This window comes from Ptychodera flava, chromosome 11 (assembly GCF_041260155.1).
Source record: "Ptychodera flava strain L36383 chromosome 11, AS_Pfla_20210202, whole genome shotgun sequence".
NCBI classification, from domain to species: Eukaryota; Metazoa; Hemichordata; class Enteropneusta; family Ptychoderidae; genus Ptychodera; species Ptychodera flava.
The window spans coordinates 27,631,071-27,640,925 of record NC_091938.1 but is presented as its reverse complement, the minus strand read 5'-3'; the positions used below and the strand labels follow the sequence as shown (position 1 = coordinate 27,640,925).

At 38.9% G+C, this 9,855-nt stretch overlaps 1 protein-coding gene across 3 annotated transcripts in view; it reads right to left on the bottom strand.

Annotated features, from left to right (window-relative positions):
• The window catches only part of LOC139143991 (CMP-N-acetylneuraminate-poly-alpha-2,8-sialyltransferase-like), a 23,981-nt gene extending 16,068 nt beyond the window's left edge, over positions 1-7,913 (bottom strand). The window contains exons 1-4 of one of the 3 annotated variants that reach the window (XR_011554709.1): positions 7,739-7,913; positions 5,762-6,047; positions 5,191-5,285; positions 1-383 (exon numbers count right to left, since the gene is read on the bottom strand). The exon at positions 1-383 is cut by the window's left edge and continues 205 nt beyond it. The gene's annotated coding sequence lies outside the window, so the exon portion shown is untranslated. The remainder of the gene's footprint in view (positions 384-5,190; positions 5,286-5,761; positions 6,048-7,738) is intronic. The other 2 variants (XR_011554708.1, XR_011554707.1) reach the window with 2 other exon arrangements.
• Positions 7,914-9,855: the final 1,942 nt, after the last annotated feature.

Genomic DNA, 9,855 nt, shown 5'->3' with positions numbered 1-9,855 from the left:
TTGACTGCCTTGATTTTCTGGCGCTGAAATATTTGCTGAGATAAGAAACAACTAAGTGGCTCACTGCCACGAGGTGAGTTTTGCTTCCCACGTCCACTTCGTATCCTTGCACTGTTGCTAAATTTACCCTCATGATAAAATCGTGATCATCGATTTCTTTCCCACACGTGCTATTTCGAAGAATTCCGCCACTCCCGACGAGGGCGCATCGATTTTGAGCTGCTATGGTCTCGAAGAGTTCATCGTATTGCAATCGGTACTTCCCGGTTGGTGGTATGCCTTGAGGCCAAAAGTTTTGTGGGAAGTCCATGTCTATTCGCCGTACATGCCGACGAAATATTGCCATCGAATTTTCCAAGTCGAGCTTTCTGGAGACTTCATTCCTGGTAAAATAAGATATTTATAAAAAAAAAGCAAATATTGTTACTACCGTACATAAATGAGCTTCAATGACTCTTTACGTGATGGTATTGTACCACTGATTTTAAACATGCTGTTGTTAAACCTCTTCTCAAGAAACCATCTCTTGATCATGAGATTCTTAAAAATTATCGGCCTGTTTCTAACCTACCATTCCTATCAAAGGTATTAGAACGCATAGTTGCTACTAGGCTGACCAATCATATTGCTAGTCATTGCCTGAGTGATCCGTTACAATCCGCGTACAAAGCTGGTCACAGCACAGAGACTGCTCTCTTAAAGGTTACTAATGACATATTGTTAGCACTTGATGCAAAACATGATGTATTTTTGGTTTTACTTGATCTTTCTGCAGCGTTCGATACCGTTAATCATAATATTTTATTAAGTCGGCTGTCAGACCTTCTTGGTGTTTCAGGAAATGCGCTTAATTGGTTCCGCTCATATCTTTCTAACCGTAGCCAGTGTGTTGTTATCGATTCCACTAAATCATGTTTCCGTCAAATTGATACCGGGGTTCCACAAGGGTCCGTTCTTGGCCCTATACTATTTAATGTATATACATCTCCTTTGGGGAAATTAGTTGTAAGTCATGGTTGCTGTATAGTTTTTATGCAGATGATTCATCATTATCTATGTCTTTCAAGATCAATGAAGCTTCTGTGACAGCCAGCAATCTTGAACTTTGTATTTCACCAGTTAGGTCCTGGATGTCTGCTAATTTCCTTTGTTTGAATGATGATAAAACTGAATTTGTAACTTTCTCTGCATCTTCCAGTAATGCTTCGGATGATAGAATACAGGGGATACGGGTCGGTGACACCCTGATTCCTGCTCAAAGTCAAGCAAAAAGTCTTGGAGTTATCCTGGATTCTGGTCTTACGATGTACCCTCATGTCAACAATATCTGCCGCTCAGCTATGTTTCACTTACGACGCATTGCAAATATTCGCAAATATCTTTCTAGATCAGACACAGAACAGTTGATTCATGCTTTTGTGACATCACGCATTGATTCATGTAATTCGCTTCTTTATGGTCTTCCGAAATATTCAATTGATCGCCTTCAACGTATCCAGAATGTAGCTGCCAGAATTGTAATGCGCCAGTCAATGTAAACCCCCACCCACCCCCACCTCGGGGTTTAGTGGGGGATTTGGAAATGAGTCCTGTGAAATCTGCCAAATGCCCCACCCCCTGGGGCAAGACAATCTGGAAAATCCCCACCTAAACCAAGTAAATCCCCCACATATGGGGATGGGGAATTTGTAAATTCTTTGGAATTTCCATGTCGTAACAACCTGCATCAATATAAAAGTTCATGTTCAACTTTAGAACAATTTTATCATTTAAAACAGGGTTTTGTGACATTTATGCTGTTCACAAATGTCTATCACAATCAACACAAATAGATCCAGGAAAATAACATACTTTTCGCATTTGTTTTTCAGCCACTTATACTGTGACCAGATAAAACTAAAGTGTTGAGGTGTCACTGTCACGTAATTCACCTATTTTGGAGCAAGAATTTACAATATTTTTCAGTCTAGTTTGCTTGTATGTTGTCAGGCATAAACATATTTCAGGCTAGAACAAATGATTTAATTAGATCAAAACACCAGATGTATCACACAAGACATGTCACCTCAATAAACTAATTAAAGCTGATGAACAAGATACATGATGTCCAATCTCACAAGTGCAGCTTTTTTGTCTTCTCGCTCTCATGTTAAAGCACGACACATTCTACGTCAGTCATGCACTGATTTAAAACAAGTAGAGGAATGAAGATTCACAATGGTCCGAGTTTATTCATCACAAAACACACCACAAAGATACTGTGTAAAACTCAACAGAACAGATGATCACAATGATCACAATGATGAAACAGAACTGTTTCCCTAGCTGTATGGGTCATCATGAATAATTTGATAATACATTTAGCGGAAATAAAAGGAATCCCGTCGTGACCGAACATGTTTTCCAAATACATGAGCAATTTAAAGGGACAAAGTCGGCCATTTTTCATGAATTTTGTTTGATGTGAGATACTACTTATATTGTTTGACATGTCGAAAGATACCGCATGAATGGCTGACCATGCTTATATTCGACCCCGGTTTTAGACACGATACATGCAAACCATCACGAAAATGAATTCATGGTCATGACCATTAATTCGTTTTCGCGATGGTTTTATTTAATTTGTATAAAACCGGGGTCGAATATATGTATGGTCACTCATTCATTCAGTATCTTTCAACATGTCAACAAAATAAGTAGTATCTCGCATCAAACAAATTCATGAAAATGGCTGACTTTGTCCCTTTAAGTTTTATCAAAATAGAGTTGACCCGGAGGTCTTTTCAGTGCTGGATCATGTCGATGACGCATCGTGAACGTCCGAAATGTCGTGCTCACATGGAAAAATGTGGGAAATTTTGCGTATGGTTTGTTCAATTTTCCAAAAAATAAGAATACACAGCGGATGAAAATCATTTATTTGGTTATCGATATTTCAGCCATCAATCACAAATATACTGTCATACACACCTCTAAATATTGCTGCATCGCGTTCATCAATAGCCTGTCGAAAAGCTGCTTACCGGCCCACATGGCCTTGACAGCCACCTTCCGCCATGCTACGGCTCTGAACAACAACATACCATTACCAGGGCCTGAAAATTTCTGTTTTTTCCCACTGGTCCCAGGACCAGTGACCTTTTTTTTTCACTGGTCCAAAGGTAAAATCCACTGGTCCTCAAAAATTTGCATAACAATACAAGAATGATTCATTTCTCATACTCATGTTATATATGCATTTCTATCAGATTTGCTTGGGATTTACATACAGCATAAACTGCCAATCTTTGTAATACAGACACACTGCATAAACATTTACTTGGTAGTTTGCTCAAGTTCTTGTACACACACTTGACATGTTTTTTTTTACTATTGCTATAAAGTTCACTTCATTTTTATAATTGCCCAGCGGTTGATTCTTTTCCATTCAAATTGTAAAAAATAGGTTGAAAACACCAAATACCTGAGAGGAACTTCTTTTTCCTTTGATAGCAATAGCAAATTGCCATAACGCTGTTTTGACAAGCTAGGCGGTTCTTGTTAAGGTCAACTACAATCGAGCTAGGGGATCTTGACTATATAAGGAATTCAGCATGGTGACCTTCTAAATTCAGAAGCTTGCTTGCTACGGACGATCGGAAAGTTGTAATGAGACTCCTTTCAGAGAATTTTACTGCAAAATACTACTTTGATAGACAGAGATATAATATTTTCACACAATTGTGGGGTTGCTGATATTTTTAGCTGAGGCTATGGTCTGGTTTTTACCACATTAAATTTTACATGTAAAATGAGTACGTGGCCCGTCATTTGATTTTTGCAGTGCAGTGGCTAGTGGACGCACATCGCCTGGCTCATATCATGAATCGCAAACTGTAATAGAGTAACTGATTTTCCTTTAGAGTTTACGTTGTGATGAAAGAAATAGACTAAATTTTAAATGTTTGATTGACTTAAAGACGCAATAATTATTGTAATTTTGTAGGTAGAAGACGTAGTCTCTCAATGGGCTCACAGTCGTTTTAGTGTAACCATGGCATGGAGCCACGCCTCCATGGTTTCAGTAACTTCGGTATTTTGGGGGGACGTAGTTTCTAATTTTTCGTCAAAAGACACTGGAACACAATCTCGGAAAAACTGGAAATTCCCTTGCAAAATAAATTGGCTCCCGTTTGCACTGGTCTGCGGACTTTTTAGAGGTAATTTGTACTGGTTCGGGATAAAAAATCACTGGTCCGGGACCTCGGATCAGGGTAATTTTCAGGCCCTGCATATGTGCGCATGCGTAGTTATTTACGAACATTTTGTGGGCCTGTCTGTCAAAGGAATAGGGGGATCAAAACGAGGCAATTGCCCCACCCCCTCAGGCACAGTTTTATGGCACACACGGTCTAATCCCCCACATTTTTCCCGTATCGCCCGAGGTGGGGAGGGTGGGGGTTTACATTGACTGGCGCATAACTCGCTCAAGAGTCACTGAGCATATCACCCCGATTTTGTTTCAGTTGCATTGGCTGCCTGTGTCTCAATGTATTGTTTTTAAGATTCTTATCTTCACCTATAAATGTATCCATTCACTCGGTCCAACTTATCTTTCTAGCATGGTTAATTTGTACGTCCCGACCCGTAATCTAAGGTTCGCTGACCAATTTAAACTGTGTCAAAGCAGGTCGCGCACAAAGAAATATGGGGACCGTGCGTTCAGTATTGCCGCCCCTTTTTATGGAACAATCTTCCAATTGAGGTTCGTCGCTCCCCAAGCCTGACAAGTTTTAAATCAAGTCTTAAAACATTTCTTTTTAATTCTGCTTTTAACTGAACTCATTCATTGTATTTTTTTTGGTTTTTGTTTTGTTTTAATTCTTGTAACCTTTTTAAAACTGATTGTATTTTACCCAGCGTCTCTGATCACACTATTTGTGTGGATTTAGTCGCTTTATAAATGAATAAATTATTATTATTATTATTATTATTATTATTATTATTATTATTATTATTATATTTCTGACAAGTCATATATGGCTTAGGAAAAACGCCTTCTGTGAAGACGTTGTAGCTAACATATTTCTGTGTAGTAAATAAAACTGTGCTTTATAAATATTTTTACAATATGCATGTAGTTGTTGAAGGGTGAAAGATGTGAATTTTTGAACGAGAGGAGTATGTGACGATAACGCGAATACCAACCTGAGCTCGGTTAAGGTTGTGCCCTCTGCGGAAAGCCAGGTTTAATGAATTCGTTCTCAGACATTTCATTGTAGAATGGTCTCATCTCGTCCACGCTGCAAAAAGATGAGGGTATAGGCGATAATGATTGATTAATGTACTGGCAAATGAGTTGTAAAGAGTCAACATTCTCGATGAATATTCTCTATTGCTTTACAATGTACACGTAAAACATACGCAACAAGGGGAACGCTGAAAAGCTTATCCACGCCTGACTCCAGAACGAAACTGGCGAACGACAAAGGTCATGTAGGCTTTCGATGACTATGACAATAGATGCATGTAAGGAGAATAATGATTGCTTGGCCTCATAGGGTGGAAAACAGTCTGTGTAACCGTTGATGGGGTTCTAATATACACATAAAGGTTAGGTCGACAACTTAGTGTTTCAATGGCCATTGTATCGAAACACTGATGCAAAAAAACTATTGAAGTGCAGTATGATGATATTGAAGTCATAGCTTCAGTTACTCGGGCAACAATTTGTAAAAAAAAAATGTATTGAGTTAAGCTGTATGGATATATAACTCACAAGCGTTGGAAGTGATGTAATTTTTCCGTGTTGTGATGATGTGTTCGCACTCGTGCTCGGCGGTGGTTTTGATATCCAATTAGCACCAGTACATAGCAGGTTGCCAGAGCGAACGTGCATGTCAGAAAGCACGCCCTCAGCGATGGCAATCTAAAACTCCGGAGACAGTGGTGCATGCTGCACCGATGATCGAAGGCACTATGAATCCGTCAACCAAATCTCCTCCAAAATATTGGCTTACTTGCTTCAACAGGCCATACTCAACTGGACATCACATTTACACTTTCTGAAAAGAATAATTCAAGGTGAAGCGAACCCTTATATCGATGGCTTTAATTGTACCCGAGGCTATTACGATCCAGGTTCAGTGATGTATTAACATGATTTACATGTGGAGGGATTACGGTCATAACAACGGTTAGATCGGGTATTGAACCACTATTTTAAGGGTAGGATTTAGACGAGCGGTTTTGATATACGTTCATGAGTTCGAGGCTGATCGAGAATTTACTGAATAATATGTAATATATGTAATATATGTATTATATATATATATATATATATATATATATATATATATATATATATATATATATATATATATATATCTATTAGTAGTTAATATACGACTATGCCCGCCTTTTTTTCTTTACAGTTTTTGCAGACTGATTTTGTCACTACAGTCGAACGTGAGTAATTTAGCTTCAACCTAATCTGTGAGTCATGGACCAACACGGAATGTCACCGGTAGTAAATGTGTAACCAGAATGTCTTCATTCACAGAATAACTGAGGATGAACAAGAATAGCAGAGTCGGCAACTCGCATCATTCGGGAAAAAGCAGAATATGGACATAATAGTTTGTTACATAATGTAACATCGTCTTGTAGAATCATCTGAGATGACGTGTCAAGACTAATATTTTGCTTATTCAAACATTTACAGTCGTCTCTCGCAGCATGAAAGCTGACAAAAAAAATGTGACAGTATTTTCAAATTATTGCAATAAATTTTGAACAACATGTTCAGTAGAGCACGATTCTCACCCGCTGAGTGCCACGTTTCTTTCTGAAAAGCTTAATTATTTACTGTGATTTTCTATATCACTTTCAAATTCCTTCCAGCTTTAAATGTGTTTCAAGCTATCATTCGGTTGTAATGACTCGGCACAGTCCCACACTGCAGTGTCGTAGGGACTGTGGTTCCCGTTGGTCATTGTCGTTCCACCAAGTCTGGCTTCTATGAAGTCGGTGTATGTCACTATTTGCAGTTACTGTAGTCAGTGAAAGGTCCGTCTTGGAGGTTAATACTAACGGTGATCTCGTTTATCACCAGGTCCGACGATGTGATTTTTTTAAGGCTGGAGGGAATGTCATTTATAGTAGCTTTTTAAAAATTAAATACTCGATGTACTCCGATACGTTTGAGTAAGACAGGCAAGATTTAGTCTTCTTTGATAGACCCATCAAATATCGCTGAAAAATTACCCCTGACTCCCTGATTTTTGCTGTGGCAACATTAGCTTAGCAGACCAATTTTACACCAGTAATTGTTAAGCAGTCGCCATCTTTGATGACAGAGTTGTCGAAGTCGAAACAACGGAGCCGAAACTACTCGAAGTAAATCACGTACGAATACAATTTAGTCGGAACGAAATTACTCTGAATCACCAGATCACACGATTTCAAAGTGGAAATAAATAATTTAGAGCAATGTAAAAACGATTGATTTGAAATCTATTTCAGTTCCTACCTTTCATGGAAAAGCCGATACTACCACCAGATATTATATACCGCAAGTGCATGCATACTTGTTGAAAAACTGAGTGTTATTCCACAACGTTGTTCTCACTATAATAATCTGAGTTCTCACTACCATCCCTCCTGGCAGCCAGATCTATGATCTAAGTGGTTCTTACGTAATACTGTAGTAAATATTTCAGCAAGGAGATGTGCCTGCTGTGATATGCTTACAGACCTTCATACACGGGAGTCAGTCACTTACACTTCGGATCAGCGCCCGTCGATCAACTTCTTACCAGTGTGATAGAGAAATAAAATCCGTTGTTGTTTGATTGGACCATTTATACTTTAGAGCTGTAACTTTTTCTGTCGCTCATGGGTATATCACGTATGAATGGAACGACCCAACTTTGAATACGAAACAACCAACTGGGTAAATGTTTGCGTGTTGCGTGTATTTACGTTCAGTCACTCCGCGGTTCTATAGCGTTTATTTACACTTTCGATTCAGAGTCGCTGCCAGGCCTGATGCCAGCAGCAACTGTGTCTATTAACAAAAACGACTCACACAAAATGACCTGCTTTTTTGTTCCGAATCCCAATCTCTTATCCCTCCTTTTGAATAAAAGTAACACGGTATCTAGCTCTGAGTGGCAGGGATATGTGTTACCGGCGTTATACGGCCGTATAACGTCGGTAACACACAGCCCTGCCACGCATGCAGATCTACACGAAACCCTACACAACAGCTACTGTAAAAGAAAGTAGGAAGAAAGACAACGTGAACGAGGGCATTTTTGTTAATAGACAGTAAGGGGGAAGATTATTATGGTTTGTCATGAGTCAGATGATGAATCTGATGAATGTTTCACAGAATCAACTGTTCGCACTTCCGCCAGTATTCGCTCTATTAGACGAAGCAAGTCAGGCCGTCTAATAACATCTGAACTGCATCTTCTCGCTTTAGGCCTATATGATTAGGAACAACGTTATTCCTTTATTCCATTTACAAAATGAAAACGCTCAACACAGCTGCTTGTACAGATCTCTTCCATGTAAGAAAGTAACGAGGCGCAAAAGTTTCCCTGTCAGAAACTGAACGCCGTGTTATTCACTGATCTTAGGGTCAAGCATCTACTTGTAGTTTCCACCGGCAATACGTCATGAATTCCACATATCGGTATAACAATACATGACTGTACAAACAATTGCATGACTGTACAATTTTCTAGACAGTTGAGACAGTGACTACACGTTAAGTAGAATTGAACCACTCACGCATAGTCAGATTGGGATAGCGTTTGTCGTGTTTATTCGACGGATGTGGAACAATTTCTACACATATTGATAATAATTGCAATATGTTTGTTATTTCACGAACCTTATCAGACAAAAGGTTAACCGGAGGTCATCGAAGTAAGAGAACATAAACTAGAAGTTCTTTAGTTCAACATAGGTGGCGCTAGACTTGAACACTCAGGGGGAGCTTGGGTATTTAAGACAGGCGCAAGGCAAATGAAACTAATTGCATTTTTTTACTGGGGGCTCTAAAAGATCCAGTCCTGAACGAAAGTTTTGAAGTGCAAATTAATTCCCCGTTGATGACATTACAGGTTGACGAACAACAAAAACATGTGTTTCAACGGTGATTAAGTATCGGCTATTGAGTGCGTTGGCATAGCTCAAGGTTAGAGCGAAGTGGCGTGTGGGAATCACAGTAGAGCAAAACTGCTGTCCCTTTAACATAATAAATTACATGTCATGTGCGTACTTTGATTTTCCACGGCCCCTTAAATTAAAGACAATTTTTATGGGACAAGGGACTTGGCCTGTGATTCAAGCTTTTATCCTTTTGAATGTACTTGATCGCTGTAAGAATAAAACCTCAGAACTTATATATATAAACCATAACACCAGCCTTGTTAAAGCAGGTTCAGATTCCAATTTGTTCTGCCAGTATTTGTGAATGTTTGTGTGTTTTCAAACTATATACGGAAATGACACCATGAAACATACATGTATTTGGTACTTTAATATCAATCGATTACGATTAGAAAACATATCTTGTATATGGCCAAAACAGTAATTCAATGTTCTTTTAAGATAACTCTGCTGAGATCAGTCGACAGTGGATCACCAAAGGTCACCGAATTTGTGGAGTTTTAAAAAAAATCATCTTGCATGTAAGCTTATCCATCAATTTTGTCTCAACGACCATGATTTCTTGACAAAGTTGTTCAAATAGAAAAAAGGGGAAGAGGTGAAGTCATGGTGGAAATATGATACACGTGTTTCAACAACTTGTCATGTGTTTAAAAATCGACGTCACCGCAGGGGTAGGTCAGATTTACT